The 12,090-nt window shown below is 44.9% G+C and overlaps 1 protein-coding gene across 3 annotated transcripts in view; it reads right to left on the reverse strand.

Moving 5' to 3' along the window:
- RAPH1 (Ras association (RalGDS/AF-6) and pleckstrin homology domains 1) overlaps positions 1-4,270 on the reverse strand; it is a 118,569-nt gene extending 114,299 nt beyond the window's left edge. The window contains exon 1 of one of the 3 annotated variants that reach the window (XM_070508423.1): positions 3,956-4,270. The gene's annotated coding sequence lies outside the window, so the exon portion shown is untranslated. Of the gene's footprint in view, positions 1-3,886; positions 3,895-3,955 lie in introns of those variants that run through there. The other 2 variants (XM_070508425.1, XM_070508424.1) reach the window with 2 other exon arrangements.
- Positions 4,271-12,090: the final 7,820 nt, after the last annotated feature.

The raw sequence follows: 12,090 nt of genomic DNA on the forward strand, positions 1-12,090 counted from the left end.
GTTGTCCCCTGCCAATTACTTTTATAATCATGTAGCACTATGGTTTTCAATGTGTTAAAATTTTATATGTATGTATAAGAGGGTGCCAAGGGGAAAGGATAGTCCTTTCAACAAACAGTGCTGGGAAAACAGGATATCCATAAGCAAAAGGACAAATTTGGACCCTTACCTAACACCATATACAAATATTAACTCAAAATGAATCAAAGAACTAAAACTATAAAACTCTTAGGAGAAAACATAGGAGAAGAGCATCAAGACATTGGATTTGGCAATGATTTCTTGGACATGACACCAAAAGCATAGGCAACAAAAGAAAAAATAGATAAAGAGGACTTCATTAAAATAAAAAATTTTTGTACATCAATGGACACTACCAACAGAGTGAAAAGCCAACCCACAGAATGGGAGAAAACATTTGTAAATCATGGATCTGATATGAGATTAATATCCAGAATATGTTAAGAATTCCTACAACTCAACAACCACAAAACAAACCAATTTTAAAAATGGGCAAAGAACTCGGATAGACATTTCTACAAGATACACAGTCAATAAGTACATGAAGAGACGCTCAACATCACTAATCATTAAAAAAATGCAAATGAAAACCACAATGAGATATCATTTCACTATTAGGATGACTACTATCAAAAAACAAAATACTAAACGTTGGTGAAATTGGAACCCTTATGCATTGCTGGTGAAAACGTAAACCGGTATAGCCACTATGGAAAACAGTATGGCACTTCCTCAAAAATCAAACATAGGGGCCGGCTTTGTGGCCGAGTAGTTAAGTTCAGGCGCTCGGCTGTGGCGGCCCAGGGTTCCGACCCCGGGCGCGGACATGGCACCATTCGCCAGGCCACGTTGAGGCGGTGTCCCACATCTCACAACTAGAAGGACCTGCAACTAAGATATACAGCTGTGTACAGGTGGGGTTTGGGAAGATAAAGCAGAGGAAAACAAAAAAAAAGATTGGCAACAGTTGTTAGCCCAGGTGCCAATCTTTAAAAAAAAAAAATCAAACATAGAATTACCATATAATCCAGCAATTCCACTTCTGAGTATACACCCAAAAGAACTACTGAGAGCAGGGACTCGAACAGACATGTGTATGCCAATGGTGAGAGCAGCATTATCCACAATAGCCAAAAGGTGGAAACAACTAAATGTCCATCTACATAGGAAAAAACAAAATGTGGGCCATCCATTCAACGGAATATCATTCAGCCTTAAAAGGGAATGAAATTCTGGCTCATGCTACAACATGGATCAAACTTGAAGACATTATGCTAAGTGAATAAGCCCGATGTAAAAAAAACAATTACAGCATGATTCCACTTATATCAAGTACCTAGAGTAGTGGAAATCTTAGAGACAAAGTAGAAAAGTGGCTACTGGGGGCTAGAGGAAGAGGGGGCGGGGAGCTATTGTTCAACGCACAGAGTTTCAGTTTGGAATGATGAAAAAGTTCTGGAGATGGATAATAATGATGGTTGTACAACTATGCCAATGTACTTAATACTACTGAACTGTACGCTTAAAAATGGGTAAAAGGGTAAATTTCATGTCGTACATTTTACCACAATACAAAAACCTGCGTGTGTTACTTATTTTATTATGGCGGCAGTACAGGAATGTGCTTAAGAACACAAGGCTAAGAATTATGCTGCCTGGTTTCAAACCCAGCTCTGCCCCTTTATAGCTCTGTAGTCCGTGCCTGTTTTCTCAGACATTAACAGAACCTACTTTATAGGATTATGGCAAGGATTAAATAAATACATGTAAAGCATTTGAAACTGTGCATGTCACATAGCAGTCACTTTTCATTATTACAGGTTTAAAATACATTTTTAATGAGACTTAGGTCAAACATCTGCAGAACCTCTGAAGGTCCTCCTCAAAATTCTAGAGCTCGGTAAAACAGACTGAAAACCAGTGATCTAATGCAAATTTCTCATTTTACAGGTAAAGGAATTGAGAGGCCAAGATAAGTGATTTGCCTGAGGTCACATCTCTTGTTTGGCTAATATTAATCGTCCTTAAATAAGAGTTTGGTTTAACAACACTAATGTTGACATTCAACTACTTCAAAACCAAGGCAAAGCCATGAGATTCTATAACGTATGTCCAAAATCTATGAATAGTGTGACAGTCGTCCACCACGCTAATCTAATAAATAACTATGCATGGAGTCGGAACCAAAAGATAGCATTTTAAATGGCAAAAAAAAAGCGCCATTTTTATTATCTTCACACAATGGTTAAAAACACCCCTTCTGAAAATAAAGTGCTAAAATACTTGTGAAAACAAATACTATTGATCAAGAGTTTGAGACACACCCAGTATGTGCACACTACCTCACTCCTTTCAGCCACTCACTTACTATATAATCTTAGGGAGACCTCTGAAGCTGAAGAATCAGCTGCTTTTTCTACCAAACAGAGCTAATATTCATCAGAAGGAAAATCTACAAATAGTTCCTTATTAAATTCAAACAGAAGAGAGCAGCAGTCCAAATAACACAAAATGTCTAATCTAAAACTCATGTGTTAAGCTTTGTAGACATTTTCGTACTAACTTGAATAGACTAGATCTGGTTTCTGGGAAACTCATGGACACAAAAAGCAAAATAAGAGAGACAATCTTTGAAGGTCAGGCTCAAGAGCTAAAAAGCTCTGGAGCGTCTCTACTTTGCCCTTCCCCCACTGGTCTTCCTCCTCAACTCAGCTCTCAGAGGAGAGCACCACCTCGACTTGGAATGTCCTCCCCCTCCCCGTCCCCATCTCCACCCGGTGACATCCCACCCATCCTCACATGCCGCAGCTTCCATGAATTTCCCCCCAGCGCTCCCAATCTAGAATTCACCTCTCCCCTCCCGGCTCCCCTATTTCCACCTCTACTCCAACATTTTCTTATGTAATGCATTACATTACGATCACCTACCTCCACTTCTTCTACCCCCGCCCCCCCCAGCCCCCCCAGCCCCCCCAGCCCAGGAAAATCCCCGGAGCAGCAGGCGCGGGAGCCGAGGAATGAACGCTGGTCCAACACCCCAGCGCCCCGCAGGGGGCCTGCAGCCATCATCTCCCGCAATCTGTGTGACAGCCATCCGCGAGGTAAGCAGGTGGTGGTCCCCCCACCTTACCGACAGAGCCCAGTGCTGAGTTCAACAGCTGGTCCCACGTCACCCAGCGAGCCGCCCCCAGGGCTCCGGACCGGGGCTCCCCGCGCCGCGCCGCCGGCAGGTAGCCCGGGAACACCTGCGGAAGGCGCCCTTCCCGCCGCCGCCCCCCTCCGCCCCTCCGGCCTCTTCAGGAGGCAGGCTGCCGACAGCAGCGACCTCGCCACCCGGTGGCCCGGCGAGGAGACCCCGACCTCTCCGCCCCCGCTCTCCCCGCAGAACAGGAGACAGGCGGCCGCCGTCACGCGTGCACCTTCCAGAAGGCTCCCGTTCCACACCGAGCCACGTCGGCGCGCTCGGGAGCACTGAGGGCGGGCGCGCTCCAGCTCCCACCACGCGGGCGCCCCCAGACCCCGTCGGGACGGGAAGCCCGCATCTCCCGACCGCCCCGAAACCGGCTCCCGCCGCGCCCGCCCCGGGAACGGCCGCTCGGGTTTCCGGCGGGAACGCGCCGACACGGACAAGCGCGGGGCTCCGAGGCCGCCGCAGTCGCCGCGCCCGAGCCCCACAGCGCCGCCGCCTCCCGGAGCCCTGCACGCGCTCGTCCGCCGCCCGTCCCGCTCCCGCGCCGCCCGGGGCGCAGCCGCGCCCTGCCAGCCGCCCCGCCGCATTGTCTCCCGCCGGCCCCGGCCCCGCCCGGCCGCCCGCCGCCGCACGCGCGGGATGGCGGGGCCGCCGCCGGGAAAATGGAGGCGGGAGCGCGGCGGCGCCTCACCGCCCGCGCCCGCCGCCCCCTCCGGCGGCCCCGCGGGGAAGCTGAGCACTCACCGCGGCGGCGCCTCGTCCTCCGGCGGCCGCGGCCGGCGCACGGCCCGCGCTGGGCAGCCGCCGCCTCCGCCCCGGGCGCGGCGCTCCGCCCCGGGAGACGCCGAGCGCCCGCAGCCCGCGCCGCGCGCTCCGTGACTGCCCGCCCGCCTCGCTGACTGACTGACTGACTGACTCACTGACTGACGGCCCGAACGGCCAGCGGGCGGGGCGCCCGCAGCGCCCAGCGGCGGCGGCTCCGAGCGCGGCCGCGTCCGGCCGAGACGCAGAAGGCGGGGCTGAGGGCCGCGGCCACCCGGCCGCCCGACTCGCGCCGGCCGCTCGCTCCCCCGCCCGCCGCCCGCTCACTTCCGGCGCGGCCGCCGCCCCCCGTCCGCCCGCTCCCCGGTCCCAGCCGCACCCAGCCCGCCGCCCCGCGGCCCTCCTCCCCCGCGCCGGGGAGAGCCTCCCGGAACCAGTGAATCAGGGAATGAATGAGCGCGGAGGAAAATCCCCGCGCGCCCGCCGCCGCTCCCCCGGCCTGCAGCGGGCCCGGCCGGGCGGCGGGGCGGCGGGGCGGCGGAGGGCGGGCGGCGCGCGGGATGCTGCGACGACCCGGCCCCAGGGACCAGTGTGGTGGCAATCTGTGCGGCCTTCCTCTAGGAATTCCCATTTTGGCCAACCACCCTCTGCTCTTTCATGCACTGTATAGAGAAGCTTTAGAAATTGGACATTTCAATTCTAATTCTTAATTCGGAAATTTGCTTATCTTGCGTTAATTTCGTCACCCCCTTACCGAAATTGTTTAGCAGTAAGGTGTTTTGCCTTATCACCAAGTTGTAAATTGCTCAGATTTTACAGTCGTGACACACTTTTAGATTTTAACGTATGACTTTATTTTGACCTTTTCGTAAGTTGATCAAAGGAAGGGAAAACATTGAATCAAATCATTTTTGTCTGGCTACATGCAAAGCAAGATTGTTGACAGCGTTAGAACCACTGACACATGGGAGTGTGACCCGGAATTCGTGGCCATGAACACTCCATTTTCGTGTCTTCCCATCTGCTTGCTAAGTAAGAGTCTCTGGATCTTGAATTTTCGCAGATAAAGAATTGACTGTACATTTTGGAGATCCTGGCTCCCTTTCTAAGAACCAGAGTGTTCGTTTGTCTGTCCTGGGGCCAAATCCTGGTTTGGTTAATTACGTTCCTTTTTTCAGATATTCTTGAGGACTTTGAAGTGGTTTCAGTCTTTTTTGCACAATCTGTTCCAAACTGGTACACAGTCTGTTGCAAACTGGTGTTTAGACCCATACAGTGCAATTACCAGCTGCATTTCACTCCTGAGACATCTGTACTTGAGAAACAACTGCACTTTTGTGTAAGTTTAGTAGGTGCTTTAATGCTCTGCTGTAGCACAATGAATGTTCTCTCTTATAAGTGAAGATGGTGCTGCTGACCAGTTCCTGTTGCCTTCCTTTCCTTTCTTGTGGAATTCATCATTCATTACCTCTAATTGTAATTATTTTAGTTAAGTTATGATCTTCTCTACCAAATGCACTACAACACATTATTCATTCTTTTTGTGTGTGTGTGAGGACAGTTGGCCCTGAGCTAACATCTCTTGCCAGTCCTCCTCTTTTTGCTGGAGGAAGATTGTCGCTGAACTAACATCTGTGCCAATCTTCCTTTGTTTTATGTGGGAGGCCGCCACAGCATGGCTTGAGGAGCGGTGCTAGGTCCATGCCCTGAATCTGAACCTGCAAACCCCAGCCACCTAAGCAGAGTGTGCAAACTTAACCACTCAGCCACAGGGCCAGCCCTAGTTTATCCATTCTTATATCTTCCATTATATCTAGCATAGTACCTTGCACAATAAATGTTTTAAAATCAATAAGTGCTTTAAGCATTTTGATAAGTGATAATTCATACAAATCTCCCTATAGCCTCTTGCCCCATTTCTCCGTGACTAGGTTTGTTGAGATTAGACACACCTGAGTGCCATAACTCCTTATTGTCACCAAATGGTCTTACTAGGCTGTGTGGTCCTGTACAAGGAAGACACTCATTTCATCGAAAGCGCCTTTAAAAAAATAGACCATTGGGGGCTGGCCCAGTGGTGTTGCAGTTAAGTTCATGAGCTCTGCTGCTTTGGGCTGCCCAAGGCTCGTGGGTTCGGATCCCAGGTGCAGACCTACACACCGCTCATCAGGCCATGCTGTGGCAGCATCCCACATAAAGCAGAGGAAGACGGGCACAGATGTCAGCTCAGCAACAGTCTTCCTCACAAAAGAAAGAGAAAGAAAAGAAAAAAAAAATGTACATGGTCTAGTGGATAAAGGAGGCGAAGAAGTCACTCTTAGAACACGGAGTCCATTCCCAGGTCAGGAAAGCCTCCCACTGGAGGGATTCTTGCACTGCACGTTCAGCGACAGGGAGGAGCTAACCCTGGAGGAGGGGCGGGTTCTAGACAAAGGCAGGTGTGCAGGCACCAAACAGCACGATGCCTTGGAGACCCTGCAAGCTGTTCCATTTTGTCAGGACAAGCGCAGAGAAGGGTCAAGGAGGTGGGGTGAAAGTAGAAGTGCCTCCTGTGCTAAACTCAGGAGTTTAAACCTATTACTCTGGGGAATGTAATGAATAATCAAATCTTGGGAGTATGTAAAGCCCCAGGACAACTGAGTTTGTGTTCTGGAGACCAGGGAGACTGGCCTGGGGCAGGAGTAAATTAGGAGATGGTTGCAACAACCCTGGTGAGACATGCTGCAGGTCTTCATGAAAGCAGAGGCAGGCATTGGATGGGAGAAATGTTAAGGAGGTGGAATCTGCAGGATTCGGTGTATGCTTGGCTATGAGGGAGGTGGTGAGAGAGAGATGGCTAGGATGACCCTCAGGATTCAGATGTGGGACATGGACTGGGCCGTGGTGACCTTCTCTGAGACAGAGACCCCAGAAGGAGAAGCTGGTTTTAGAGGACTGGCTGAATACCTGCATGAGAAAGAGTAATACCGTAAATCTAGGCATCTCAAAGGATCTTAGTCCATCATCCCCAAAGGGTGTTCTTTGGAACTCTAGTTCCGTAGGATTTTAGTCAGTGTGATTCCAAAAACAAAACTTTTAATCAAATTAAGTGAGAAATGCTAGGTTAAACAGTGTTCAATGGGTTTCTAAACTGGAAGGGTTTTCAGCAGTTTTAATATGTTAATATGAGCTGTGAATTTCTAAGAAGTAGATATTATGTACAGCATTTCCCAAATGTATTCGACGGTGAAATGCTTTTTCCAATGGAACGTCTCACAAGAGGTGTGTTCCACAGAACGCACTTTGGGAAATGCTGACCAAAGCCGGATTTTTGGTTTATAGTAGAGAAACTACAGCCCCGGGAGATGAAGTGACTTGCCTGAGGTTAAACACCTCTCACTGGAAGATACTGGACTCGAATCTATATCTTCTGACTGCACTCACATGCTCTTTCCACTACATGATGCTTTGTGAGCTCAAACTCATTCTGGCACCTTCAGCCAATCATGGGGAGAAAAATATTATAAAATAGTTATGAGATATATCCTTTTAAGTGAGGTTTCAAATCAGTAATTTTTAAGGCTATGCTAATTTTTAATGATTACTATTTTTTATACGGTGAAAAGATTTGTACCTTGGAAAAGTGGGACCAGTTATTATCCTAGGATGATCCTTCTGATAACTGAGCAGGAACCTTGTAAAATTAAATCACCTAACTAAATAGGGCATCCATCCAGTTGCCACAACTTTCAGGAACTTTCAGAAAAACAAACTTTCAGGAATGAATAGAAACATAAAACTCTTCCCCAGAAATTTTAGTGTTGATTTTTCCCCCTTCATATTGAAGAAAGGATGGGTTTTAAAACGTTCTTGAGACTGTGAAAATCCACACCAGGTTTTGACTTCCTCTCTGGCACCATTCCACTGATTCTGGAGACTCTAATAGCTAATGGATGGGAAGGTTTTCATATCCTAAATTCACAGTCCTATTCCCCAGAGGAGAAGTTTTAGGACTTCCTATTCTTAGAAGAACGAGACAAATTGTTTGTTCCCAAGAGACTTCTTAGAACTCTGGGACAGCTTTCATTTTAAGAGTAGCTTCTCTACACATTACCTTTGAAACTAGTTATCATTGTCTTAATTTATGATTCAGTAATTCATAAAGCATTTTTTCATTTCTAAATGCTGTATTCATTTCTAGTAGGCAGACCAAAAACCATTACATGTAGTATAAATATGTCAGTGAATGAATAATTCTTTGCTTAAATAAATCAGTAGTCATAAGTAGTGGAAAGAACACTACTTATTAATCAATTTATCAAAACTGTTTCTTTAATATCTACTATGTCCCCAGCTCTGTCAAATCACTTTAAGCAGTAGTAGAGAAATACAAGAAATAGTCTCTGATTTTTAAAAATGACCCCACCCTTGGGACCTGGTGGCGCAGCAGTTAAGTGCACACATTCCGCTTTGGTGGCCTGGGGTTCTCCGGTTCGGATCCAGGGTTTGGACATGGCACTGCTTGGCAAAAGCCATGCTGTAGTAGGCGTCCCACATATAAAGTAGAGGAAGATGGGCACGGATGTTAGCTCAGGGCCAGTATTCCTCAGCAAAAAAAAAAAAAAAAAAAAAAAAGGAGGATTGGCAGCAGTTTTCTCAGGGCTAATCTTCCTCAAAAAAAAAAAAAAAAAATGACCCCACCCATTGTTGGCAAGGCTGGAAAGAAATGCACGCTCATATTCTGCAGTGGGAACAAATTGTTACAACCTATTTCTGGAGGGCAGTTTAGTGATAGACATTAAAATATGCATCTCTTTGATGCGCAATTTCTCTTCTATGAATTTATTCCAAAGAGTAAGAATAAATAAAACATTAGCTAGGACATTGTGAGATGATGGCAAATAATTGGAAATCCCCTAACTATCCAGCAATGAGATTAAGAAAACAATGATTTATAAAAGAATAGTTTTTGATATGAAAAGATGTTCAGAATATGCTAATCAAAAAACTACAAACATTATGTATAATATGAACTCATAAAAAAAGTATATAGGAAAAATCTAGAAGGAAATTTAACAAAAACACAAAATGTTTATTGCAGAGTGGTACGCTTACGGTACTTTTATTTCTTTATCTTTTAATGATGAACTTGTATTCTTTAATTGGCAATTAAAATGAATGAACTAAATCAATATTTATGAAGATAAATCTCTAATGTTAAGGAAAATACACAAAGCATCTATTATTTAATAAAAATAGTTAATTTTAATTTAAAAAGGGATCTCTGCATTCAAGAAACTGTTGATGAGACAAGAACACATGAAATCACCAGAAAGCAACTAGATATGTACTCAGCTCTGATACAGACTGTAAGTACGATAGGCGTTAAGAGAAGAGAGAAATTGACTGGGGATGCAGCAGGTTGAGATGACTTCATGGAAGAAGTGAGACTTAGCTGGCACTTGGTATCTGAATGCCAAGGGCAGAAACAGAGGCTGGGGCAGTAACAAGGTGAGGCCAGGGCCTCATCTCACCCCTCCCAGTCCAACTCTAACAACTGCAGAATACTTGGTCTCTGCTTGTAAGGGTATTTCTGCTTCTTTCACACAAGTGGGATTTACATGCCCTATGTAATATAAATGTGTAGTAAATAAAGTATCACATAACCTTTGTAATATATGTTTTTCTAAGTTATATTTTTTTGCAAGTAGCCCTTTTGGGGGCATTTTATCTGCAAAATCTGTAGAACTGGACATTTACAGATATTAACTTAGAACAAACACCAACTATTATGCAAGAGCAGTTATCACAGCCTGTACCCTTCGAGTGTTCTGACGTCCACAATCAGACCACAAGTGAGTTCTACCAATCGGAACTCAGCAGTACCCGCCTTACACGTGTTACAGGATGCTATTTTTAAGCCAGGTTTCCAACTCAATAACTCAACTACTACTGGTAGTGTTAGCTACATATACTAATTGAAAGAGTGAATGACTTGTGTTTAGTGCCTAATAATCAACTAAAAAGGTTATGCCCATCTCAAAAATGTCTGCAATGGGAAAGAACAGGGTGGAACATAAACTTCCATCAGGTACTCCTTTAGCATGGATGTTGCTAGGTCTGGAGTTGCCACTGTGAAGAAGGAAAAGCATTCCAGGTGGAGGGATGGTTAGGGCTCTGATGTATGAATTTGGGCAGGAGGGGCACACAATTCAGTCCATAACAGCTCCCCAATAAACACTTGTTGAATTGAAGGGACTGCATCCAAGGGGAGAAACCAAGGCTCAAGAGGTAAATACACACACACATACCTAGTGGCCATAAAGACTGGAGATACACACACACACATACACACATATATTTTATATATATGTAATAAATGGTTTATTGATATTACAATACACGATGTGTTTAATGGCATTGCATGGTATGTTTAATGTGTTGTTCCTCATTATCAATGTATAATTCAATCCACTGTGCGAAATTGCAATGAACATGGTACATTAATGCAATCTTTCCATCAGCTCCTGCACATCCATCTGTGATTCTTTGCTTCAGATGATTTGACTCAGATTTTCAGTGAAAAAAATGTGCATCTTTAGCATACCCCAGAAGAGGTAATCAAGGGTGTTCAATCTTTAAAAAAATAAAATATATCTAGGTTTCCAGACTTTACGGTCAAAATGTGTATGCGCAATGTACAGGCAAAATGTATTTTGGGGGAATAATTAGAAGTTTCAATTGGAAGTCCTGTTATTTTACCAAAAACAATTTTAGATTCTCGTCCTATTATAAATTTATCATTTAACACTTTTTTCTTTGATAATTCATCTAAGAGATTGATGAGTGAGTTAAGAAATGACTCTCCCTTTGCTGCCTCATGGTCATATTTGAATGATTCTTCGAACAGCTTGGGAAAAGTCATTTGAAAAATATGTCATGGAAAAACAAACAAAGTAAACAGATGAATAGCTGATCACTAGAACTTTTGTTTAGTTATGTGCTTTGAGGCAAGGCTATGCCAAAGAACGTGTCAGTAAGTCCCATCAGTCATGCTTTTCAAATGTCCCTAATTGTCCCTTCTTCACTCTTCTCTCTGCTACCACCCCTCTCAAGAGCTTCATCATCTCAAACTAGGGCTTTGCAAAAGTCTGTGGGCTTGTCTCCCACTAGCCTCTCTCTGCCTCCTTTGAAACACCCTGTGTAATACTCCTAACCAATCTCTGGTGCCACCAGCACCACTGTCACTGTATCAGTTTTCTATTAAAAACAAACCACAAAAACAACAACCCAATTAAAAAGTGAGCAAAAGATCTGAACAGAGATTTCTCCAAAGAAGATATTCAGATGGCCAACAGGCACATGAAAAGATGTTCAACATCCTTAGCTATCAGGGAAATGCAAATCAAAACTACAGTAAGATATCACCTCACTCTGGTCAGAATGGCTATACTTAACAAGACAGGAAACAACAAATGTTGGAGAGGATGTGGAGAGAAGGGAACACATTGCTGGTGGGAGTGCAAACTGGTGCAGCCACTATGGAAAGCAGTATAAGTATCCTCAGAAAATTAAGAATAGATCTACCGTATGATCCAGCTATTCTACTGCTGGGTATTTATCCAAAGAACTTGAAAACACAAATGCGTAAAGATACATCCACCCCTATGTTCATCACAGCCTTATTCACAATAGCCAAGACTTGGAGGCAACCTAGGTGTCCATCAAGGGATGAATGGATAAAGAAGATGTTGTGTATATACACAATGGAATATTACTCAGCCATAAGAAATGATGAAATCCAGCCATTTGTGACAACATGGATGGTTCTTGAGGGTATTATGCTAAGTGAGATAAGTCAGAGGGAGAAAGTCAAATACCATATGATCTCACTCATAAGTAGAAGATAAAAACAACAACAAACAAACACAGAGAAACAGAGATCGTATTGGTGGTTACCAGAGAGGAAGGGGGGGAGGACAAAAGCGGTGATTAGCCACATGTGTGTGGTGATGGATTTTAATTAGTCTTTGGGTAATGAACGTGATGTAATCTACACAGAATTCTAAATATATTATGATGTACATCTGAAAGTTGTATAATATTATAATCCAATATTACTGCAATTAAAAAAACCC

Source organism: Equus asinus, chromosome 4 (genome assembly GCF_041296235.1).
Source record: "Equus asinus isolate D_3611 breed Donkey chromosome 4, EquAss-T2T_v2, whole genome shotgun sequence".
In the NCBI taxonomy this organism is placed as follows: Eukaryota; Metazoa; Chordata; class Mammalia; order Perissodactyla; family Equidae; genus Equus; species Equus asinus.